We start from the raw sequence: 26,898 nt of genomic DNA on the forward strand, positions 1-26,898 counted from the left end.
TGGCTCAGTGGCTTAGCCAGTCCTATGGATATAGAAATCACAGGGTGAGTTATGAAGAAAATCAGTGGCCTGGGCTCTGCAGGGGGTGAGAGGCCCAGATTCTGCAGGGGGTCAGTGGACTGTGGCATGCAGGAAGTCAGTGGGATGATATGTGCAAAGGGTTAGTGGTCAGGCTATGCTCAATGATTTCCCAGGTGACTGAACTAGAGAACATCACAGGTCACTGACCTCCTGCATAGCCAGGCCTCTGACTCCTTCATAATTCATTGGTCCTGACTATGGTGGTCAGGGGCCCAGGGCTGCACAGAGCATCAGACTAGATGTTCATAATGGGTCTTTCTGGCTATAACATCAACTAAACTTGCTCTACTCATGTTCCTTAATTTTGAATTCCAAGATGCCTCCACTGAGCCAGCTGCTTGCTCCTGCCACTGAAATACCTTGTGACCCAGGACACCACGAGCTGCTCATCCACTGACTGGCCTGAGCCATCCTGTTCAACTCACAGCCCATCTGAGTGGGCAAGGCCCCATCTCTGCCCCTGGCAGCAAGAACCACGCCCACCTCTTACAGAACTGAGGGCAGTCTTGACAGTGCCTGGGAGCCCCAAGTTACATTCACTTAGCCCCCTGTCTTCGACAGTGCCTGCTCTACAGCGAGCATCGCAAACCCTGAGAGCAGGTCTGGACCCACTGTGGGCACCTCCCACAGCTCCTGAGGAGTGCAAGTGGAACCACTGCTGCACTCAGGATTGCTAGTGGTACAGTGGGTAGCATCACAGCTGTGCTGGTATTTCCTTCGGCATGGCATGCCCAGGGCTGTGTGGTTTGTCTGCCCACATTTCTAGGAGAGCCCACCCCATAGTCAGCATTAGCCTCTAATTAGGTCTGGGCAGTGCCCAGCCCAGTGTGATGCCCCTGTAGGACAAACACATTATTCATCATCATTATTGTTATTTGCGTAAGCCATGGCCATTTAGGCTGTTCCTCCCTCCCTCACCTGGCCTCCTGCTGCAGGGCTCTGTGTGCAGGTTCCAACATCTGTCTACGTTCTGCAAGGGGCAATTGTCCAGCCAATCTGGGTGCTGGGGCAGGTGGTTTTCCAGATAGGAGGTATCCTGGGGAGTGCATGGCTCCGCTACCAACGATGGGAAGTGGGTTGGTATTGGTCTCCCTGCCGCCCAGACATGGGCACTAAGGCACAGAGAGGATGTTGAGCCCAGTTTCAAACATGGGTGCAAAAGTCAGGTAGCTGAATCCATAGCAAGGCACCTGACTGCCAGAGGTGCTGAGCACTCATAGTCTTTACTGAAGTCAATGGATGCTGTTGGCACTTTGCACTGAGTCAGGGAGGGGATCTGAGTCAGGCTGAGATTAGTCTCATATCTAGTCTAATGAACCATGCAGCCTCTCATTCTCCAGAGTTGTTACGGCTTCAGGCCAGAGGCAGGCAGCTCTTTAGAAGAGCAGCTGGCTCAGCTTTAGCCATCTAGGGCAGCCCGAGCTGCCTAAAAAGAATACCCTGCTTGTCACAGCCACTTCAGCTTCAGTGGGCGTCATGGCCCCCAATGCCCAGCCCAGGGGCTGTGAAGGGACAGAAACCCCAGAGAGAGCTCTGCCAGCCACCTCCTCCAGAGGGCATGTGTGGAGGTTTCCCCGGGGTCATTCTGCACAGATCACTGTTAGGGTGAGATATAACCTTGGTGTAGCCATGTGGGTCCTAAGGTCGGGGAGTAGTCCTGTTTGAGTTTATACTCCTGGGGTACAGGAGGGCACAAATGCACATGAGTTTTGAGTGCATATGTTTGTGTATGCACAGACATATGCATGGATGCTTAGAGTGCCATTCAGCAGACACATTTCCAAGTTAGTGCCTGTGTTTGCAAGTGTGTGGATGTGTTCATTTGTGTATGTGGGTGTGACAAAGGTGTAATTAATGGGTGCCGTTGGGCAGTGGGGCTGGGATGCTGCAGTGCATTGGCAGAGGACTTCCCACTCGCTAGCCAGGCTGGCTGCTGAATAGGAATCTCCTCTCCGAGCTGAGTGCCTGCAGAGTTAATGCTGAGCACACATGTTTGTGATAAAACAGTTGATTTATTATAACTGACACCCACTAATCGCTTCGGGGATTGGAGCCAGCTCCCTCCTCGCAGCACTGCAGTGCTAATGCCAGGTTACTAATTCAGATTTGCTATGCAGCTCCATGCCAAGATAACACAGGGATGGATGGGAGCAGAGCAGCACCACAGGGCTGCAGAAGCCAACTGCAGCCCCTCACCCACTGCCTGGAAGGGATAGCCCCTTGGATGGGGGAGGAGGGTGTAGGGGGGAAATACTCCTGTGGAGTGGAAGTGGAGCAGGACATGGGAGAGGAGGAGTGCAGGGGGAAGACTCCCATGACGGAAGGAGTACAGGGCTCAGGAGATGTTGACTGGGGAGGAGAGTGTTATGACTAGCTGGGTCCTGAGCCCTCTCCCAGCGTGGCTCCCCAGGTCATCCTAGGCCAGTGAGCTGACTCAGATACTGGGTGCTGGCTGGGAAGAGACTGCGAGTAGTGTTGGGATGTAGGAGGGTCCTGTGAAGCTGACCTCAGGTGACTCCAGTGCAGGCTCCTTTGGCCTCCACCACAGGCTTGAGATGGGCCCTTCCCCGTCCAGATGCTGCCTGGGCAATGGATGCGTCCCACATCTTGGAGAGCTGCACAGCCCACACGTAGGGTGAGGCCTCTCCAAAGGCATATTATGATTGGGCTTTCAAGGTGACATCATGGCTGCGCATGTACTGCCCACAGGGCAGCAAGGAGACCAGTCACTGGGGTGTTACCATGGGGACCAGTCACCAGGGTGTTACCAAGGATACCTGTCACTGGGGTGTTCAATGGGTTTTAGAAAAGGCAAATTTTCTTACCTTTGCCCCATTTTACACTGGGTCTGGCTGTGGTCCAGGTGCTCGCCACTCTGCATGGAGTGCATTTCTTTTTGATGTGCCAGGGAACATGTTCCTGGATATGCTGGACCGTGACACTGCAATGCAGCAGGAAGCCTATCTCTTGGTGGGTCTGTACAGCACCTAGCACAATAGGGCCATATCCCAGCTGATAAGAATGAGCAATGGATTAATGGACACAACGGAGTTGCACAGGGACAATCAGGCAGCAGGTTATCGGGCCAGACTCTGGGGAAAGCAGGAACTTTCCTTTCAGCACCTTTCTCCTGCTCGGGGTACTGTTATGCCAAAGAAAACTGGCATATGGCAGTAGAATCTGGTGACTGCCCCTTGTGACGTTATTGATATAAACTGGGACCATATAGAACATGGGTTGCAACTAAGGTCCTGTAGTGGCACCAAATCCTATGTAAAGGGGGTCATGTAAGGTGTCTAAGACCAGGTTATGGGTTGCTGGTTATGACTATGCTGTCTGTATGTCTGTATCATTTTGTAGTTGAAGTTTATAAGTATTGGCTCTATACTGTCTATATTTCAAACTTGTGCTGTGTTACTGGGAAAGATCCCAGACAAGTGGGTGTTAGCTCTGCTTAGCCTGCTTGATGGCCCATTAAGGACCATCAGCTACACAATTGACCCATTGAGAGGAGGCAGATATGCCTTGTGACTCAGCAGGGTGTGCAGAAACTGGCCCATGTGACTGCAAACTCCATTTTGCTGTAATTTTCCACAGTAAGAAGAAGTGTTCTTACACCTGGAAGTGCCTATATAAGGCTGATGCCTCATCTCCACCTGGTCTTCAATCCTGCTTCTTATCTCTGGAGGGACTTTGCTACAAACAGAAGCTCTGAACAAAGGACTGAATGACCCATCCCAGCTGGGGCTGTTCTCCAGAGACTTGATCTGAATCTGCAGTTTACTCCATCACTGCTACAAGCCTGAACTAAGAACTTTGCCATTACTGTATGTAATTGATTCCATTTAACCAATTCTAGCTCTCATCTCTATCTTTTTACTTTTATGAATAAACCTTTAGATTTAGATTCTAAAGGATTGGCAAGAGCATGATTTGTGGGTAAGATCTGATATGTATATTGACCTGGGTCTGGGGCTTGGTCCTTTGGGATCGAGAGAACCTTCTTCTTTTACTGGGGTGTTGGTTTTTATAACCATTCATCCCCAGGACGGGTGGCACTGGTGGTGACACCGGGAGACTGGAGTGTCTAAGGAAATTGCTTGTGTGACTTGTGGTTTGCCAGTGGGGTGAAACTGAAGTCATTTTTGTCTGGCTGGTTTGGTTTGCCTTAGAGGTGGAAAAACCCCAGCCTTGGGCTGTGACTGCCCTGTTTGAGCAATTGGTCCTGAATTGGCACTCTCAGTTGGGTCCTGCCAGAACCACATTGTCAGCTAACACCCACTTGTCTGGGATCTTTCCCAGTAACACAGCACAAGTTTGAAATATAGACAGTATAGAACCAATACTTATAAACTTCAACTACAAAATGATACAGACATACAGACAGCATAATCATAACTAGTAACTCATAACTTGGTCTTAGACACATTATATGACCCCCTTACATAGGATTTGGTGCCACTACAGGACCTTGGTTGCAACCCATGTTCTATATGGTCCCAGTTTATATCAATAACGTCACACCCCTCTGGGCTGGTCTCAGTGGGTCTGTGGCTGGCAGCAGGTGCCCACTCAGTTCACACTGCCTAGGGCCATTACTCTGTCAGGAATCGTGGTGTTTCAGGGATGCCAGTGCACTGCAGGGCCAATAAAAAGCCTGGGATGGCCTGGCCTGGTCCTTGCCTGTCCAGAAGAGCTGCCCTTCCCGCAACCTCACTTTCTTCGCTGAACCCGTATGGTGCTACTGCCCCCTGCCCCTCACCCCCATTCTGTCTCCCTTTCTCCTGGTTTCTGAGCCTCCTCATTTGCCTGCCAGCTGTCTGATCCCATTGCCAGCTCAGGATCCCCCTCCCGCTCCTAGCCTGTGTTCAGCTCCCAGACCTACCTTGCACAGGAGTAGAGGTTACCTTAGTGTCCTTACAAATCTCCAAGCAAGCTAGCCCTACTCACATGGTGTCACAGGTCTGGACAGCCTCCCCCACTGACTTCTGTGAAGGGACCCAAACCTGGGCTCCCAGGGGCTTCAACCCTCCCAGAGCCTGCACGGGACCCAAGCACTGTCCCTTTATTAGGGCCCCTGGGCACACCCTCAGGGCGCAGGCATCTGTGACATGCTGGGGACCCCCTAGCCGAGTAAGGGGTATGTGATCACCTGCCTTGTAACTCTGTGCAACTGTCATTCAATTCCCTGACATCAGTAGCCAGCTCACAAGCACAAGCTCTGGCTCTCACCAACCTTATTACTCCTTTCAGGGTGACCCCCAATGGCCCTCCCAGTCCTGGGTCTCCCATATCCATCCACCTTGAGTTATTAATTACCAGACCTTTGACCATTCCCCTCCAGATTGTCACCCCGCAAGGTGTGAAACCAGCCTTCCAGACACCAATTTAGTGCAGTGCACACACTTCACATCATTTGCACACCACAGGTGGGCTTGGGATGGAAATAAACAATAAGTTAATTTAATAGAAGGAGTGCAGATTCAGAGATCAACTAGCTAGTGAACTCAAAAACAGATAAATTACCCAGCAAATGAACATAAAGACACAACATCAGGCTTTTCACTTTCATAGCAGACCAAATCCCTGTTCTAATACATTATCTTTTTTAGTTAAAACAGTTTCTCAGCATACCCCCGAGCTCTAGTGGGTACCCAGTGTTCATGGACAGCCTCCTGCCTCCAGGTAATCCCTCAGGAGGAGGGATAACTCAGTGGTTTGAGCATTGGCCTGCTAAACCCAGGGTTGTGAGCTCACTCCTTGAGGGGACCAATTCCTCGTGAGTCCCGATCCAATCCCCTTGGATCTTAAAACAAGGAAAAATCAATCAGGTTCTTAAAAAGAAGGCTTTTAATTAAAGAAAGAAAGGTAAAAATCAGCTCTGTAAAATCGGGATGGAAAATAACTTTACTGGGTAATCAGATTCAAAGAGCCCAGAGGAACCCCCTCTAGCCTTAGGTTTAAAGTTACAGCAAACAAAGGTAAAATCCTCTCAGCAAAAAGGAACATATACAAGTTGAGAAAACAAAGTTAAACCTAACATGCCTTGCCTGGCTGTCACTTACAAGTTTGAAATATGAGAGACTTGTTCAGAAAGATTTGGAGAGCCTGGATTGATGTCCTGTCCCTCTTAGTCCCAAGAGCGAACCACTCCCAAAACAAAGAGCACAAACAAAAGCCTTCCCCCCACCAAGTTTTGAAAGTATCTTGTCCCCTTATTTGTCATTTGGGTCACGTATCAGCCAGATTACCTGAGCTTCTTAACCCTTTACAGGTAAAAGGATTTTGGTGTCTCTGGCCAGGAGGGATTTTATAGTATTGTACACAGGAGGGATGTTCCCTTCCCTTTATAGTTATGACAGGGGCATTTGGGGCAAAAATCTCTCTGGGGATTGGGCCTGCCTTGAGCAGGGGGTTGGACTAAATGACCTCCTGTGGTCCCTTCCAGCCCTGATAGTCTATGATTCAAGCATTGGGTAAAAGACTCCAGTCCCAAACTTGCTTTCTTTTCCCTCTGTCCCTGGTGACTCATGATTTTTCAGAGTGGAGAAATTCCTTCTTTACTTGAGAACTAGGATGTTCTATTCACCTACAGATGTCTCAATGTCTTTCCATTAACTGTGATGGTCCATCATTGTCTTTTTCTGGGATGGGCAAAGACCGGTACTTGTGTAAACAACTGGCTTGGGAGGTGTCCCTTCCTGCCTGCCTGCTGGCAACTCTTCTGTGAAGTGTAGCACTGCTAATGAACACAAATTTCTCTTTACACATCCATCCATAACCACATAATGACTGTCGAGTTCAGAACATTACAAGCTTTCATAAGATGCCTTACTGGATATATTTTTATAGTACAATGTCATTGTATGCAATCAATTGATTTACTCTCGTTTTGGGGGTTTCAACTTTCTGTTCTCCCCTGGGGTGTCTGGACACTGACTGTCACATCTTCTGCCTAGTGCCCCTTCCTGACAGCTGGGGCCCACGAGGTACCCTGACCAGCTCCTGGAACAGCACTGGCCCTTGGACCCCAATGTAGCTTAAACACACTCTCACATAGAACCCCCCTCCATGGTATGAGGCCTCTGGGTTACAAGTTAAATCTCTCAGAAGGCAGGCTATACACACAGACACTTTGCCCAGAGTCTTACTCAGCAAAGCACAGAGAGTACAGATCACACAGAACACAATAAACTTCCTACCCGCCATGCCCCCAACCCCAACTCACCCTTCCTGGGAAGACCATGAGACCTTGTAAGCGCAAGCAGCTAGGCAGGGCCTCTGCCTCATTAGACTCATAGACTCATAGATTTAAGGTCAGACGGGACGATTATGGTCCTCTAGTCTGACCTCCTGCACAAAGCAGGCCACAGAATCTCACCCACGCACTCCTGTAACAAACCCCTAACCTATGTCTGAGTTATTGAAGTCCTCAAATTGTGGTTTGAAGACTTCAAGGTGCAGAGAATCCTCCAGCAAGTGACCTGTTTCCCACGCTGCAGAGGAAGGCGAAAAACCTTCAGGGCCTCTGCCAATCTTCCCTAGAGGAAAATTCCTTCCCGACCCCAAATATGGTGATCACTTGAACCCTGAGCATGTGGGCAAGACTCACCAGCCAGCACCCAGGAAAGAATTCTCTGTAGTAACTCAGATCCCACCCCCTCTAACATCCTATCACAGACACCCCCTCCTCTCCCCCCCCCCCCGAGTTCAGACTTAAAAAATGAGTTTGCCCTAGGCAGTAGCCATTTCTTTGTCATTGACTGGCCAAAGGTCAGAATTTAATTTGCCAACCCTCTGGCATTCTAGCTCGAGATGGAAGTCAGTAAAGAATAGATGGCAAAGTCCAGGCTTATCATCAAAATGGAGTTTGCATTCTGCCAGATATGTACAGAGTTCCCAATCACCCACAGAATTCATCACTGGTACCATTGTACAGGGACTCCGACTCCCCACTCACTTTCCACTGGCCACAAAATTTTTCTTCAATACCTGGCCTAGATGGTTGGGACATATTGCTTTTCACCTAAACAGCTGACACATCCTGCACCAGAGGTGGCTGCACTGCATTGGTCGGTATGGTTGGAACAGTTGTCATTCTGAACTGCTGTTCTCATCTGCTGTTCTCAGAAATTCCCCCGATGTGCTGAATCACTCCTGCTCACTCTGAGCCCCGGGGGGTCAGTACCTGGGTGTAGCTCATAGACTGTGCACTGATCTGGAGTTGGGTGAACATGAAAGGAGCCCCTTGGTCCCTGGAACAGAACCACCTGACACTTGATTCTCAGATACCCCTAATGCCTGACATTAAACTTCATACTTGGCTGTGGCTGAACGTCAGCAAGGAGCAGAGAATCAGCCAGGGCAAACAGCTTTCCCGCTGATCCACAATAACAGTGCAGACTCCCCCATCTGAGCATGGATACTAGGCACATGGAGGAGTGGATCCAGCAGCCATGGTAGCCAAAAGAAACACTCCCATTCACTGCACTGGAAGCAGGATCCAGCCTAGAGGGCACCAGTTAATTGCCTCAGCTAGCAATAGCCTCAGCAGGGGGAGGGGCCAGAGAAATATAAATATTGATAGGTATGTAAATATAAATGGGTATTTCATATTAGAACTCAGAAGTGCAGGGCTGGAAGGCTCTTGAGAGGTCATCAAGCTCAGCCCCAAGCACTGAGGCAGGACCAAGGAAACACAGGCCATCCCTGACAGGGGTTTGTTCAACCTGTTCATAAAAATCTCCAGTGACAGGGATTCCACAACCTCTCTTAGAGCCTGTTCCAAAGCTTAACTCAGGGGAAAATTAGAAAGTTTTCCTTAGTATTGAACCTAAATCTCCCTTGCTGCAGATTATTCCCATTACTCCTTGTCCTACCTTTAGCAGACATGGAGAACAATTGATCACCATCCTCTTTAGAACAGCCCTGAACATCTTTGATGACTATCATCAGTTCCCCTCTCAGTCTTCTTTACTCCTGACTAAACATGCCCAGTGTTTCTAATCTTTCCTCATAGGAAACATAGCAACCTGGTTAACCTCTGTCACATGAGGTTCATTCTTTCTCATCCACATCCCAGGGGGATGTGTGGGGGCAGTGTAGCTTTTGTTGTGGCAGGGTATGTTCTTTGCTCTTGTTGTGTGCGTATGGTGCTTTGTGTTTGTTTCCGAGCAGGCAAAGCTGAAGAAGTGAACCCAGCCTTGAAATGGAAGGTTGTGATGGTCCTGATTTCCTGGGGGAGTTCATCCCAGAAGCTGGGACGGGCCCCTGAGGATGCATTCCTACACAGATGAGCTTTCCCCTAATGGTAGAAAGGTCCATTGTGAAATACAACAACCACCGTTACAAGTTAGAGCTGAGAGTTGATCTGCTATTCTTCATCAGTCCATCAGCTAAGACATTCTGCTTTTGCTAGAAATCCTGCTATCCTAAGAACAGATTGGCCTACCCAAACACCTATATGCTGGTGACTCTGTGGTTCATTTATAATACATTGCCCTAAAAATTGCTCATGTCAAAGTGGTGCCCTCCCAGCTCCCAGAGATAAGAATAAATACCTTGCTTTTCTATGGAATACAGAAATAGTTCCTAAAATAGCCTTTTGATAAGCTATATTCTTAGATCAAACAATGGCAACTTATCTTACAAAGCCCCCAGAATACCCTGCACTGCAGGGCAGCAGAATGCCCAAAAGAGCAGGGTCAGGGAGACAGAAGGAACAGCAGAAGTCAGGGGGAAGTGGCAGAAGTCAGAGAGCAGCGGTGGGAGTTGGGGGGACAGTGATAAGGAGAGGGGAGCAGCAGGAGTCAGGGGGAGCGGTGGGAGTTGGGGAAGTGGTGGGAGTCACAAGGCAGTGGTGAGGAGTCGGGGTAGCAGCAGAAAGTCAAGGGAAGTGGTGAGGAGTCAGGGGGCACTGACCAGGTGTCAGGGGGAGTGGTGGGAGTCAGGGGACAGTGGTGACTACTCAGGGGGTAGTGGCGGGATGTCAGGGGGAATAGAGGGAGTCAAGAGACAGTGGCAACCAGTCAGGGGGCAGTGGCAGGTGTCAGGGGGAGTGGCTGGAGTCAGGGGGAGTGTAGGGTGACCAGACAGCAAATATGAAAAATCGGGATGGGGGCGAGGGGTAATAGGATATAAGAAAAAGACCCAATAATCATAGAATCATAGAATATCATAGAATATCAGGGTTGGAAGAGACCTCAGGAGGTCAAATCAGGACTGTCCCTATAAAATCAGGACATCTGGTCACATTAGGGGAGCAGCAGGAATCAGCAGCAGTGGCAAGAGTCAGGGGGCAGTGGGGTGCTGTCAGGGTGCAGTGGTGGGTGTCAGGGGGAGCGGCGGGAGACAGGTGCAGTGACAACCAAGGACAGTGGCAGGGTGTAAAGGGGAAGTGATGGATTGTCAGGGTGCAGTGTCAGGTGTCAGGGGAGTAACGGGAAAGGCAGGAGTCAGCAGCAGTGACAGGAGTCAGAGAGCAGTGGTGGAGTATAAGGGGGCAGTGGCTGGGTGTCAGGGGGAGTGTAGCTCCCGGCCTGAAAGGGTTAAAAGCCAGCCCTTGGAGAGGGCTGGGGCTGGGAGCCTTAGGCTGGGCTGACTGGGAGGCAGCTTCAGCTGTGGCCATGCCCCAAACAGACCCAGCTGGCCCTATGAAAGCCAGACACATAGTCTCCTCTAGCTATAGAGGGAGATGGGCCCGGCTGCTGGGGAGCTAGAGAAAGTACCTGGAGTGGAGCAGGGCTGGGGGAAGGTTATGGGATCTGGGGACCTCTGGCCTGGAAACCCCCCAGGCTGTGGCCTAATATAAGGCCAAGGCTAGGCAGAGGCAGCAGTTCCAAACCCAACCTTGCCTGTCGTGAGTGCTTATACTGCAGTTGGCCCCAGTGAAAGGGAGCTAGTTGGTGACTGGCAATAGCCTATGACTGAGGAGAGGCAAGGATAGTGGATGGGATACAACACTATCTGTTTGTACTGTGAGACAATGAATATTCGTTTGCTATCCTGCGATAAAACCTTAGTAGAGACAAGCCTCCCCAGTTGTACCATGAGGCAGACTAGGCGTGAGTCTAGAGCTGTAAACAGTGCAAGTGCCTTGTCTCCACTAGGATTTTACAGCCAGGCAACTAGGGAGTTTTCATTACCTCACTGTAAAAACCAACCTTTTGTGTCAGCGGTGGAGCCGTCTGGTCTCCCAAGCCCTAGGCTAGTGCCCCAGGCACAGGACCAGTCTCCTCAGAGAGGAAGAGAAGCTGGTCGATTTAATGATGGCTAGAAAATGGAATCCATATTCTTTAGTAGCTTGGACATCACTGAGGAAAACATCAGCTCTCTAAAGCGTGACATCATGCTGTGGATTTGGCCTGGCTGCTGAAAGAATTTACCAAAGACAGAAATCATTGCAGATTATATTTTCCATCAGTGTTTTATTTTCCGCATTAGCTTCAGTGGTGGAGAATCTTGTTTGTTTTGTTAAATAACAGCAATTTCATAAATGTCTTACTATCCCTGCCCTACATGAACCAATATAAAACTCTGTCTAATCTCCCCATTAGCATTTTTAAAGCTCTTATCATCGTGGAATCAAAGCACCATGGAATCAAAGTAAGTGGCTTATAAACCAGACAGGCTGCCTGGAGGGAGCCAGGAAAAGCTTCTGTTTTGAATTTCGTGATGCAATGTGATTTCATTGGGCCCTACAAAGGGGCACACAACATTCTAGACACTTCACAAACTGTCCAGAAGGAGCCATGTTAATATATTTTAATTTCAAGAAGTACTCAGTTTACTCAAACTGTTCAGAGCACCTCCAAATTGCCAGTGAGTGAACCCCCAAAATGTAAAAGTGGGAGGTGTTACAAAGGGTCTCAAAATCAGTGAACTCCTGGCTGCTGCTTTAACCATGGTGAGGTCATTGATACTCCACTTGAAACCATGCTCACCTGGAGTCAAAGAGTGCGGTCCTGGCCCTGCAGTGAAACAGGCAGAGGTCTCTGGCTCTTGATTTAAAGGAAGAGATCTGTGAGCTTTCCCCAGAAATGCAAAGATCCTCATAGTGGCTGCCCTAAAGATTTTACCATCTGAGGCTTTGTCTCCATGGGGAAATTGACCAGAATAGCTATTCTGGAATGGGTCTGTGTGTGGACACTTTTCCAGAATAAAAGTCACTACTCAGAGTATTATAGGGAATAAAGTGACTTTTAGTCTGGATTAGAGTGTCCATACAGGGAGCTATTCGGGATAGTTTATTTTGCAGTAGCAATCTTGGTCAACTCACTCTCACTCACACACACACACACACACCCCCGTAGCAAAATGGTGAGTCATTTACACTAACCCACCATGGGAATAAAACTGTACAACACCAGGATGACAGTATTTTGCAGCCACTGTGCACTGGTGTGAGAAATATATTCCTGCAGGAAATTCTAATGCATCCCCATAGCTATGCAGTATCTTCCCCTCATTAAGTATTCAGCCAATTAGTCCAGTTCCATGTTCTTAGATTATTGCCCAGCATCTCCACATCCATCACACTGGCTATTTGGCTTCAGTGTCCAAAGCAAGTAGCAGAGAAAATGATTACTAACGGCTGAGTTGCAGGTCTGCTCAAGAGTGGACCACAGACTAATGTCAGAGACATTACCGTAAGGCAGCCTTGGGGAAAGTGAGGACTTGGAAAAGGGCAAGAATAGGCAGATTTAGTTTGTAGGTAACACTAAGTGGGGAGGTATCACAAACATAATGCCAAGGAATGGATTTGGGATGAGGGGAGGGAGGCTGAGTAGGGAGCCAGGCAGGAGAGCTAGAATGTAGATCCAGCTAGGAACATGCTAATTATTACAGCTGGAGAAATTAATCTGAAAAACCAATTCTCTGGGGAGGGCTGGAAAAGGAGTTTTATCAGTGACTGGACAGTCTTCATGCCGTTCATGTGGTTCTTGGTTGCAATGTACGGGGAATAACCCTGTGCACGGACTTATAGGTCGTGCCCACTCTTGCCCCATACGGTACCTGGGGGGGGGAACTCCCTTCAGTGTGACAGCACTTCTCGGGGATCCACTCTGTCTTGGGGGTTAAAACCCTCCCCCTCCTGGAACTGCATCTCTCTGAGACTTAGCATGCCTGTCTCTCGCCATGGCCCCCTCAGGGAGTCCACTCACTCTGGTCCCCTGGGGCCTCCACTCCCAGAAGGAATAATGCAACCCTGTTCTCTAGACCAGAGTGACGCTCAGCCAGCATAAAACAAGAGGATTTATTGAGCATCTGAACACAGCATAGGAAACTCTCAGGCCTGGCCTCCCCCAGCACAGCACATCTAAGTCTCTCCTCCATCCAGCTGGGCTCTGCCTGCTCTCTCTCTCCAGTCCTAAGCCCATGTGCTTTTCCAGCTGGGCATCTGATATCACTGTCCCCAAGTCCCACCTCTGTCCATTGTCTTCTATCCAGGTAAACAGGGTTGCCTGGGCCTCCTCCCCTCTCAGCCTTCTTTTGTTCCCCACTTGTAGAATCACAGGTTATCAGGGACCTCAGAAAATTATCTAGTCCAACCTGCTGGCTGCTCAAAGCAGGACCAATCCCCAGACAGATTTTTACCCCAGTTCCCCAAATGGCCCTCTCAAGGATTGAACTCACAACTCTGGGTTTAACAGATCAATGCTCAAACCACTAAGCTATCCCTGGCTGGAACTGACTGCTCAGGTCATGGGAGTCCTCTCTTCATAGACCATTGTCCTCACACTGGCTAGAACTGGCTGTGACTCCCGAGCTGGACCTCCCAGTCACCAGGTCACCAGTCGCTGAGGTAGCCATTCTCCAGGTCATTGGCTGGGGTACCAAGTTGTGTTGCTGGTCCTCTCTAACAATTCCCTCTCCCATCACCTCATTAAACCAGCAACACCCAGGAAAACTGAATCCCACCCCTCTGCATGCAAACCATTGAAAAAACCAAGAGAACCCCCCACTTTGTCACACCCTGTCCTACAGTGGCCACACATTCACCCTCTCTATAGTAAACAACACCCTTCATATCTAATCCTGTCTTTGCAGGATTAACTGCAACTCTGATGCCCCCGCACATGCCCTGCCCCCGTGCTGGGGCTGTGAGGGGACCAGTGTAGGGCCATGCACACTCATCCCACTCTGTTCCTTCCCTGGGGAAAGTCTCCTGGATGTTTGTATGCTGCCAAGAATATCACCCTTCAGCCAAGTACACCTCAGAGGGTGGCAGTGCCAGGCAAGGGGCTCCAGCTGCCCTCTCAAGCCCTAAAGAACTCTGGGGAATGAGTTCAGTTAGGATTTCACCTTCATCAAAGTTGTACATATGCTCGGTGAGGATGAAAACAACTGTGGTTTAAAACAACAATGCTGGTCCCATAGAGATAAATATCTGAATAAAGACTGGGAGTGGATGGGTCATTACAAAAACTAATTTTACCATATTAATTTTCCCCTACTGTTACTCACACCTTCTTGTCCACTGTTTGAAATGGGCCTCCTCATTACCACTACAAAAGTGATTTTTTTCCTCCTTTGGTATTCTACAGTTAATTGAATTGTCTTGTTAGACTGACCCCCCACTTGGTAAGGCAACTCCCATCTTTTCATGTACTATCTATATATATACCTGCTACCATATTTTCCACTCCATGCATCTGATGAAGTGGGTTGTAGCTCATGAAAGCTTATGCTCAAATAAATTTGTTGGTCTCTAAGGTGCCACAAGGACTCCACATTGTTTTTGCTGATAGACTAACACAGCTACCACTCTGACACCTGTTCCTATATGGCTGGCTCAGTATCCCAGATCAGCCCTCTGGTGCTCCACAACTTCTCACGACTGCTGGACTTTGCAGTCCCAGGCCCACTACCTGGTACTGATTACAGCACCAGCAACTGACTGGACAGTCTGTTCTTCTGTTAATAAAGTGCCAGCATCAGTCCCATGAGATTTCATGCAGTGAAGCCATGTGGAGGAGTTGAGGCTCAGAATTTTGGTTCCAGTATTGCACCCATCCTGCCACCCAAAGGGACAGCACAATCCCCTTCTTGCTGAAAAAGGTAGGGTTCTCTTGTCCTTCCAGGGCAGAGTCTAGTCAATGGGAGAAGATCATCAGTCACTGCAGAAGGTGTCTGTGCCCCAAAAAATGCTCAGTGCCATCTGGCAAGAGGGTAACAAGAATGGCCTCAATAATGCCATCCTTTGGTGCACTGTACTGGGGCACAGTCTGATATGTTTATTCTGGTGCACCAAAGGATCTCACGTGAGGTCTTAAATGAAAGGCAGCATACACAGGTCATTAATATAATTGGGAAATGCATGTACAGAGACTATGTAAGTGTTACATGCTATGTCTACTGAAACCAGGCTTTTAAGTCAGTATGCTGACAACAGCTGGCTCTCTCTATCAGCATGTTAATTAAGTACTGTGAATCAACACCATGGAGAGACATTTACATACACAGTCATGGGGGAGATATGAAATCAACAGGGAGGCCACACACTGGGGTTACTCTGACACTGGAGACAGACAGTGAACTTTGGGGGACAGCAGGAGAAAGCAAGAACAACACCCCTTTATCTGGCACTGGGGAAGGAAATGGGCAGTGCATTTACATCCCTGAAAACAGGATCTCAACCAGCCCTGGATGAAATATTGCAGAGAACATTGGCAGTGAGATAAATGTCCTTAGAGAGGAGGGTAACTGTTGAGTCTCTAGAAAGCATGTGCTGAGTTTGGTTTATATGTAAACATTTGCTACTATTCTCCTTACTCATTACCTCTTGTATCCTGGATAATAAACTTCTCCGTTTCACTATATGGATATCCCAGTGCTCTGGCAGTAAGCAGTGAGCTGATACTTAGTTGACTCATACAAGCTGGTGTGTGCACTGTTCCCTGGGGGATAGCAGCCCTGTTATTTCCGTTATTCAGTGGAGAAGAAGGGGAGGGACACTTCAGAAGAATACTCCAAAGGGACTAGGGGTGCTCCAACAGTCAGGGACGGCTCTAAGGATTTTGCCGCCCCAAGCACGGCAGGCAGGCTGCCTCCGGTGGTTTGCCTGTGGGAGGTCTGCCGAAGCCACGGGACCAGCCGAAGGCAGCCTGCCTGCCGCCCTAGTGGCACCGACAGAGTGCCCCTCGCGGCTTGCTGCCCCAAGCATGCACTTGGCGTGCTGGGGCCTGGAGCTGCCCCTGCCAACAGTTAACCTGTGTGCAAAGTAAGGGCTGCCATAGCCCAAGGGAGAGTGCTGGGGTGGCTGACAGACTGATGTTGTCAGCACAAGCAAGTCTTCCTCATACTGGCGACATGGGGTTGCAAGGTGACTCTTATTCCTGGGTCCCCAGAGATCTGTCACAGGGTCCCTCTCACTGTGTGAATAGTCCCGCTCCAGGCTGGCCCCAGCTTGAGGGTTTATAGTCAGGCTCAACACAAAGCCATTCATTATTGAATTTAGTGAGGTCCCAAGAGGACCTAGCATCTGCTTGAGGGGGAATGGGGTGGACATAATGTTCCTGGACTTCAGCAAGACTATTGACACAGTCCCATGTGACATTAGAATCATAGAATATCAGAGTTGGAAGGGACCTCAGGAACTCATCTAGTCCAACCCTTTGCTTAGGGCAGGACCAATCCCCAGACAGATTTTCACCCCAGATCCATAAATGGCCCCCTCAAGAGTGAACTCACAACCCTGGGTTTAGCAGGCCAAGGCTCAAACCACTGAGCTATCACTCCCATTCTGATAAGGAAGCTGGAGAAATGCAGGTTTGACAGAGCTACCATTAAGTGGGTGCAGAATTGGTTAAACAACCACAAACAACAAGTAACTATTAATGGAATTATGTCAGATTGGATGGAGGTCTCGAGTGGGGTTACACAGGGATCTGTTCTGGGGCCCAGGGCCAGCTCTACTGTTTTTGCCATCCCAAGCAGCGTGTCAAATTGCCACCGCGGACAGCAGGGGCAGTCCATGTGCCATCAGGGCGGCTCGCGTGTTTCTGCGGCAGCAGCAATTCTGCAGCAGCTTCTATGTTCAGCTGTCCATGGTGGCGCAGCTTCTGTCTTCTGGCTGAAGACAGAAGCTGCCACCGAATTGCCGCCACCACGGAAATGCACGTGCTGCCCTAACGATTGCCCAGGCCATCCGGGGTGGCAATTCGGAGAGCTGCTTTGGGGCAAAAATACACAGACTGCCACCCTTTGATGTTTGCCACCCCAAGCATCTGCTTGGAATGCTGGTGCCTGAAGCCAGCTCTGCTGGGGCCGATTTTGTTTAACACCTTTATCAATGATCTGGATGTAGGACTAGAGAGCATACTGATCACATTTGAAGATGACACAAAGCTGATGGGAGGTTGCCAACATTTTGGAGGATAGAGCTAAAATTCAGAGGGATCTTTATAAATTGAAGAACTGAGCTGGAGACAACAAAATTAAATGCAACAAAGACAAATGTAAGGTGCTACACAAGGGGAGAAAAAACAAATGTACAAATACAGAATGGTGGATAAGTGACTTGGCTTGGCAGCACACTGCTAAGGAGGATTTGGGAGTTGTGGTGGATCACAGCCTCAACATGAGTGAAAAATGTGATGCTACTGTAAAAAAAAAGCAAATACAATTTTAGGTTGCATTAGCAGAGGCATAACATGCAAGTCATGGGAGGTGATAGTACTGCTCTATTCAGTGCTGGTTAGGCCTCAGCTGGAGTACTGTGTCTACTCTTGGTCACCAATATATAGAAAGGACGTAGAGAAACTGGAAAGGAGCCAGAGATGAATGAAGAAGATGATCAAAGAGATGGACCCATTTCTGATGTGCTGCCTTTAGTGAATCATAGACTCATAGAAGGGGGTTGGTGGGGGTGGGGTTCTGGAATGGTGGTTGGGGAGAGGGTCTCAGGATGATGGTGAGGGGACAAGGAGCAGGATGGGTCAGGGATTCTGAGGGGGGCAGTTGTGGGGCAGGAAGTGGATGGGGGTCAGAGAGGGGGCAGGGCCAGGCTGTTTGGGGAAGCACAGCCTTCCCTACCCTAAATCTCATTCAGCAGTTTGAGGCTTGCAGACAGTTATTTAACACAAAGAGCCAAGCTGTCATCTTTTCCATGGGGGAGAGATCACATGAGAAGAGCAATATCCTACACCACCAATCTCCTTCCAAACCCTATCAAGGGAGACCACCCCCCCTGTATTCCTTGAGGCTCCAGAGGGGTTAATTCAGTGATTCTCAAACTTTTGTACTGGCGATCCCTTTCACATAGAAAACTTCTGTGTGTGACCCCTCCCTTATAAATTAAAAACACTTTTTTGTATATTTAACACTATTATAAATGCTAGAGGCAAAGCGGGATTTGAGGTGGAGGCTGACAACTCATGACACCCAGTAATAACCTCGTGACCTCCAGAGGGGTCCCGACCCCCAGTTTGAGAACTCCCAGGTTAATTTAATTTTAGCACCCTGTGTCCATTCACATGTACGTGCTATTTTGAGCATTTCAGTTTTCACAACATAGGCTCATCCCAGATTCTGGAACAAGCTCAAAATGCTCAGTTCATGGACTATGTACATAAGCTATACTAAAGACGAACCCAAGTAACCATCTCCAGTTTGTGAGGGGCCCAGTGGAGTCAGTCTCTAGGAAACAGATACATTCATGGAGGTTAAGTCAATTAATCGCTATTATCCAGGATGGGTAAGGAATGGTGTCCCTAGCCTCTGTTTGTTGGAGGGTGGAGATGGATGGTAGGAGAGAGATCACTTGATCATTACCTGTTAGGTTCACTCCCTTTGGGGTACTTGGCATTGGCCACTGTCAGTAGACAGGATACTGGGCTGAGTGGACCTTTGGTTTGACCCAGTATGGCTGTTCTTATGTTCTAATCTAAATGAACCCAAAGTTATGGAAACAGATATGAGTCAAGGAAGCCAGCAGAGTATCAGAAACCTGGAAAAATCTCTAACTGGATGGGCTCAGGCATTTGGTCACAAGCTGAGATGGTTCAAAACTTTTGGATTTTTTTTAAGCAGAATTTTTTTATTGTTTCTTTAAACAAACACAGCAAGCAGCAAATATTTGGCCACACACTTCTGAAACCCCAAACCATGTTCAGGTTTTGGCAGACTAATTTCAGCTTTTCAATTTAAAAAAACACAACAAATCTTGAAGGAAAGCAGACATTGTCCGTGATTTTTTTTCTGCTTTTTAAAAACTCCTAGTTTTTGATCCAAAAAAAGTTTTGATGGAAAATATTTGTCCAACCCTTTTAATGAGCTTTAGTGCCTTTCAGCACTAGCTGATGCTGAGAACCAGTGATACCTTGTAAAGGGACTCGAAAAGAAGTTTTCTCAAAACTGGGTTTGTGCCGAGATGCGGAATGTTTTTAAATGTTTATTTTTCCCAGGGCTGCCTGGGGGTGAGAGGGCAGGTGAGGCAATTTGCCTCTGGCCAGGGGCCCCATGAGAATATAGTATTCTATAGTATTGCAACTTTTTTTATGGAAGGGGTCACTGAAATTGCTTTGCACCAGGCCCCCTGAATCCTCTGGGCTGCCCTGGGTCATCTAGTCCAACCCTCTGCTCAAAGTAGGATCAACCCCAACTAAATCATTCCAGCCAGGGCTTTGTCAAGGTGGGCGTTAAAAATCTCTAAGGCTAGAGATTCCACCACCTCCCTAGGTAACCCATTCCAGTGCTTCACCACCCTCCTAATGAAATAGTTTTTCCTAATATCCAACTTAGAGCTCCCCCACTGCAACTTGAGACCATTGCTCCTTGTTCTGTCATCTGCCACTACTGAGAATGGCCTAGCTCCATCCTCTTTGGAACCCCCCTTCAGGTAGCTGAAGGTTGCTTTCAGATCTCCACCCACCCACCCCGGCCTTCTCTTCTGCAGACTAAATAAGCCCAGTTCCCTCAGCCTCTCCTCTTAAGTCATGTTCCCCAGCCCCCTAATCATTTTTGTTGCCTTCCTCTGGACTCGCTCCCGTTTGCACACATCCCTTCTGTAGTGGGAGGCCCAACACTGGACACGATACTCCAGATGTAGCCTCACCAGTGCCGAATAGAAGGGAAGGGAATAATCACTTCGCTTGATCTGCTGGCAATACTCCTACTAATGCAGCCCAATATGCTGTTAGCCTTCTTGGCAACAAGGGCATACTGTTGACTCATATCCAGCTTCTCGTCCACTGTAATCCCCAGGTCCTTTTCTACAGAACTGCTGGTTAGCCAGTCGGTTCCAAGTCTGTAGCAGTCTTTGGTTCTAAGTGCAGGACTGCATTTGTCCTTGATGAACGAAGAATGGGGTGGAGATGTATGTAAATTGCTTGTTGGAATTTCTTCTTCCCTTAACCTCTGCCCACTTGCCTGTCTGTCCTTCCATCATGAGCTCTGGGAATGTTCCTCTCTCTCCTCTTTCATGAGTGTTTGGAAGGGGCCTAGAATATAGTGGGTGGTACTGTAAATATGACTACCACCACCAGTAATAAAATAGATATATTGCAAGTCACCATTACACTCTCAGCCTGAAGGCTGACTCCATGTTTGTTTAATACTGAACGTTTCACCAGACGAATGTAACAGTCTCGTTGTTTTTGCAATTAGTTTGGGAGAAAGTATAGGCCAACATATAAAAGATTCACTTTCCATGGCAGCAAGTCTTCTGAGAGCTGAACTGGGAGCTTTTCCTAGCTTGCAAGCACTGGACTAGGCCCTGTCTTAGACATCATTTGCTGTTTAAGATATTGTTTCCAAGCTTATGTTCAAAGCAGTTTCCCAGGCTGAATTCAGGGGAGTTTCTTTACTGCAGTTTTGCTCTGTGGTTTCTCCAAGCTTGTGCACATCCTCTTGCTGCTCACTCCAGAAATTAGTGTTTCAAAGATTCCCCATGACCCATATGAGAGGTTGTAATTCATAATATACAGCACTACATTTGTAGGCGTCATTCATTTTCACAGGCATAGAGTTTGTAAAAGCTAAAATGAAGCTTCATCTTTAAACTGTCATTTAATGCAGCTACCACAAATGTTAAAAGAAAAGGTTAAATATTTTAAATGAAAGCCACTGAGCTACCTGGAATAATCTTAGTTATATTTCAGGGTACAATTCCCAGGGTAAATTTATGACATCTGCTTGGAACATTTTGGAGAGATTGATACAGCAGCATTTTTCATTTCCATTAGAAAAATCAATGCAATTAAAATCCACAGTTTAGATTCCAGGTTTGAAAGGAAACATGTTATTTCCACAGTGTGAACATTCTACCAGTTTTTATAGACATCCTTGCAGGGCCTCTGGAAGCTCAGTACTGAAGCAGCCTGGTTGTTGTTGAAAGCTGCAGGCTTTAAAGACAGGGAGACCAAGGGGAAGGGACTTACTAATGGAGCCGCACACTCTGCCAAATCATCATCTCCACCCACAGTGGGAGGCAGGGATCAACCAAGAGCTTGCAGCAGGGGTGTGTCATAGATACAGCATTACTCTCTCTTTCCTATACCCAGCAGACTCCCCTCCCTGTGGATCTAGAACGAGGCCTAAAGAGGGAGTGTGTGTGTGGGAGAGGGGGCATGGGCACTCTCTCTGCACTGCAGCCCAGAAACCTGCAGGGATTCTTCACCACAGTTGGGAGGACTGTAGTCAGTGTTACAGCCCCTTGGCACTCTGAAGCCCCCTCCTACTGGGATAGTGCCTGGAGTCATGGCACCAATGCTGCAATGGAGGACATGAGTGCACTAATGCACAGGGGTGCACTGGCACCTTTGTGTGACTGCTCAGTGGGCCGGTGCCTGGCATAGTCCAATTCAGAGATTATGTGGTGTAGAGGGCAGGATGCCAGCTCTCTGCACCACAGCACAACACGGCTGGGCACAACATGAGGAAACTCCAGCAGAAGCATTGCTTGCACAGCTTGACTATCAAATTATCCTCCTACTTGGGTATCACGTCGACACAGCAACGCTCTCCTGACAGGCTCACGCACATGCAGCACAGGGCAGGTAGCCCCACGCCTGAGTGAACATACTGCTGGGAAGTGGAGGAGGGAGCCATGGCATCGGCTAAAGCTCTGTGACTCTGGGGTGTCCCTAGCCTCAAAGTCAGTTAGAAGCAGGGCCGGCTCCAGGCCACAGCTCGCCAAGTGTGTGCTTGGGGAGGCATGCTGCGGGGGGTGCTCTGCCAGTTGCCGGAAGGGCGGCATGCAGCTCCTGTGGACCTGCCACAGGTGTCCCTGCGGAGGGTCCGCTGGTCCCGCGGCTCCGGTGGAACATCCACAGGTGGTCCACCAGAGCCATGGGATCAGCAGACCCTCCGCAGCCATGTCTGCAGGAGATCCACTGGATCTGCGGGATCGGCAAGCGGCAGAGCGCCCCCCACGGCATGCCACCGTGCTTGGGACGGCAAAATTGCTAGAGCTGGCCCTAGTCAGAAGGCCATCTACCAGCTTAAACTGTACCCCAAGGGACCCTCTGCCAGCTGAGGATCAGCATAGCAGAGTGGGATTTAACCACACCTTCTCCCTGCCCCTCCCCCCACACCTCCCACACCTGGCTTTATGCTCTCCCTGTGAGTGTTTTCAGCTGGCACCTCCAGCAGGCACCCACTCTGATGCTGTGCCTGGATAGTGCTGGGATGTAGAAGAGAATTTGTTCTGTAGCTACAGTGTGTTCGAAGGTTCCTGAAACACTCATCTGCCCTGTCCCACTAGGGGCTGCTGGGAGCAGGAGCTTTTCAGCAATGGCCAAACAGGAGACATCACATTGTGGTATGGTCTAGCCCTTCTCTCTGGTGTCTGGTTTATCTGCTCTTATTGTGAGCTCTTTGAGATAGGGACTGTCTGCTGCTCTGTGTGTGTGCAGCACCTAGCACCGTACAACAAGGCCTTGTTCTTAGTTAGTCCCTAGGCACGACTGTAGGAAACAGGACTGGTTGAGTGAAGTGCAGTTTAACACTCAATTCCGGTGGAGCATCCACAGGTGGTCCACCAGAGCCACGGGATCAGTAGACCCTCCGCAGCCACGTCTGCAGGAGATCCACTGGATCTGCGGGATCGGCGAGCGGCAGAGCGCCCCCCACTGCATGCCGCTGTGCACAAATACAGACAGATATCATCTTCCTTTCCAAATGCAAACGGATGGACATCATACCAAATGGACTAAAGGTAAAAAATCCACTGCTATCCACATACTACACAGACCACAGTGAGAGATTATGCCATACTCTATCAAAGAAACTGAGGAACCACCTGATCAGCATCCTATACAGCAAACAGGAAAACATCAAAAAAGAGCTCTCCAACCTGGAGACTCTCATTAATAACCAAACTTCTATACAAACGGACTTCACTAGAATAAGACAGGAGATCTACATTACTCACTTCACCTCTCTACAAAGGAAAAAGGACTGTAAGCTGTCTAAACTCCTACCTGCAACATGGGGCCACAACCGTGGTACCCCTAACCCACCCAGCAATATCGTCAATCTATCCAACTATACACTCAGCCCAGAAGAAAAGTCTGTCCTATCTCGGGGACTCTCTTTCTGCCCTGCCAACCCCACCAACATGATACAGTTCTGTGGCGATCTGGAAGCCTACTTTCGCCGTCTCCGACTCAAATACTTCCAGGACAACACTGAACAGTGCACTGATACACAGGTGCCCTTCCACCAACAGCACAAGAAGAAGAACTCCACATGGACTCCTCCTGAGGGTCGAAATGACAGTCTGGACCTATACATTGAATGCTTCCACCGGCGTGCACAGGCAGAAATCGTGGAACAACAACATCGCTTGCCTCACAACCTAAGTCGTGCAGAACGCAATGCCATCCACAGCCTCAGAAACCACACTGACATTATCATCAGAGGCTGATAAAGGAGGTGCCGTTGTCATCATAAACAGGTCTGACTACCAAAAGGAGGCCGCCAGACAACTCTCCAATACCAAATTCTACAGGCCACTTCCCTCAGATCCCACTGAAGAATACACTAAGAAACTACAGCATCTACTCAGGACACTCCCTACACTAACACCAGAAGAAATCAACATACCCCTAGAGCCCCGACCAGGGCTATTCTATCTACTACCCAAGATCCACAAACCCGGAAATCCTGGACACCCCATCATCTCGGGCATTGGCACTCTCACTGAAGGACTGTCTGGATATATGGACTCTCTACTCAGACCCTATGCCACCAGCACTCCCAGCTATCTCCGTGACACCACTGATTTCCTGAGGAAACTACAATGCATTGGTCACCTCCCAGAAAACACCATCATAGCCACCATGGATGTAGAGGCTCTCTACACAAACATCCCCCACACAGATGGAATACAAGCTGTCAGGAACACTATCCCTGATGATGCCACAGCACAACTGGCTGCTGAGCTCTGTGCCTTTATACTTACACACAACTATTTCAAATTTGATGACAATATATATCTCCAGATCAGTGGCACTGCTATGGGCACCCGCATGGCCCACAATATGCCAATATCTTTATGGCCGACCTGGAACAACGCTTCCTCAGCTCTCGTCCACTCACACCCCTTCTCTACCTACGCTACATTGATGACATCTTCATCATCTGGACCCATGGGAAGGAGACTCTGGAAAAATTCCACCACGATTTCAACAGCTTCCACCCCACCATCAACCTCAGCCTGGACCAATCAACACAGGAGGTCTACTTTCTTGACATCACAGTGCAAATAAGTGATGGTCACATTAACACCACCCTATATCGAAAACCTACTGACCGCTATGCCTACCTTCATGCCTCCAGCTTCCATCCCGGACACATCACATGATCCATTGTCTACAGCCAAGCACTGAGGTACAACCGCATCTGCTCTAACCCCTCAGACAGAGACCAACACCTACAAAATCTCCACCAAGCATTCTCAAAACTACAATACCCGCACGAGGAAATAAAGAAACAGATCAACAGAGCCAGATGTGTACCCAGAAGCCTCCTAATGCAAGACAAACTCAAGAAAGAAACCAACAGGACTCCACTGGCCATCACATACAGCCCCCAGCTAAAACCCCTCCAACGCATCATCAAGGATCTACAACCCATCCTGGACAATGATCCCACACTTTCACAGGCCTTGGGTGGCAGGCCAGTCCTTGCCCACAGACAACCTGCCAACCTGAAACATATTCTCACCAGTAACTGCACACCGCACCATAATAACTCTAGCTCAGGAACCAATCCATGCAACAAACCTTGATGCCAACTCTGCCCACATATCTACACCAGTGACACCATCACAGGACCTAACCAGATCAGCCACACCATCACTGGTTCATTCACCTGCACATCCACCAATGTAATATATGCCATCATATGCCAGCAATGCCCCTCTGCTATGTACATCGGCCAAACTGGACAGTCTCTACGGAAAAGGATAAATGGACACAAATCAGACATTAGGAATGGCAATACACAAAAACCTGTAGGAGAGCACTTCAACCTCTCTGGCCACACTATAGGAGACCTTAAGGTGGCCATCCTGCAGCAAAAAAACTTCAGGACTAGACTTCAAAGAGAAACTGCTGAGCTTCAGTTCATCTGAAAATTTGACACCATCAGCTCAGGATTGAACAAAGACTGTGAATGGCTTGCCAACTACAGAACCAGTTTCTCCTCTCTTGGTTTTCACACCTCAACTGCTAGAACAGGGCCTCATCCTCCCTGATTGAACTGACCTCGTTATCTCTAGCTTGCTTGCTAGCATATATATACCTGCCCCTGGAAATTTCCACTACATGCATCTGAGGAAGTGGGTATTTACCCACGAAAGCTCATGCTCCAAAACGTCTGTTAGTCTATAAGGTGCCACAGGATTCTTTGCTGCTTTTACAGATCCAGACTAACATGGCTACCCCTCTGATACTTGACTCAATTCAATGACATTTCTCTGTGACAGGAGATGGATCACTTGATGATTGCCTGTTCTATTTATTCCCTCTGAAGCACTGGCATTGGTCACTGTCAGAAGACAGGATACTGGGCTAGATGGACCTTTGGTCTGATCCAGTATGGCCATTCTTATATTCTTATGCCTATAACCTGATAACTTTTCACCACCATAGCCAAACAATGCTAGAATGCCAGGGAGTGTTCTAGGCATCAGTGGGCAGAGCCGTATGGATTTTGGTGAAAATTAGAAAAACCAAAAGGGGGAAATAGGGGACACACGGAGCCCTTGGTTATCTGGTTAACAGAGCCAACATCTGCAGCCATCTCAGTAACTGTCTATGGCAGCATTTCTCAAACTGGGGGTCCCAACCCAAAAAGGGTTTGCAAGATTATTGTAGCATGGACCATGAGAGCTACAATACATCATATCATGCCACGTAACTTCTGTGCTTTTGCTGGCAGCAGCACTGCCTTCAGAGCTGCATGGCCTAACAGCAAAAGTGGAAAACAATTTAAGGGTCTGTCTCAGTTCCCTGGAGCTGTGATTTTTAAAAAGTTGTGTGCTTCAAAACACAGCACCCCTCGCATTAAGGGTCAAGATACTTGTTTGTACATAGTTGTGTATAAAGCCACAATCCTTGAACAATGTTATGATTATTGTCATAAACACTGGAAAAGGCTTCCAATTCCCCAGACTGTGTCCTGTTGTCAATTTTTTTTTTCAGAAAACATGTTTCTTAAATGTCCACCTATTTATTTCTGAAAATTATTGCTTTACACTTTTTGAAAGGCTTCAGCACCTCTGACTGCAGTGATAGTGATTACATGCTTCATTTAGCTCTCCTATCAGTATGTACAGTAATTTGGTATCACTTTTGGGCAGGAGTGGCA

The sequence above is a fragment of the Gopherus flavomarginatus genome, chromosome 7, assembly GCF_025201925.1.
Source record: "Gopherus flavomarginatus isolate rGopFla2 chromosome 7, rGopFla2.mat.asm, whole genome shotgun sequence".
Lineage (NCBI taxonomy): Eukaryota > Metazoa > Chordata > Testudines > Testudinidae > Gopherus > Gopherus flavomarginatus.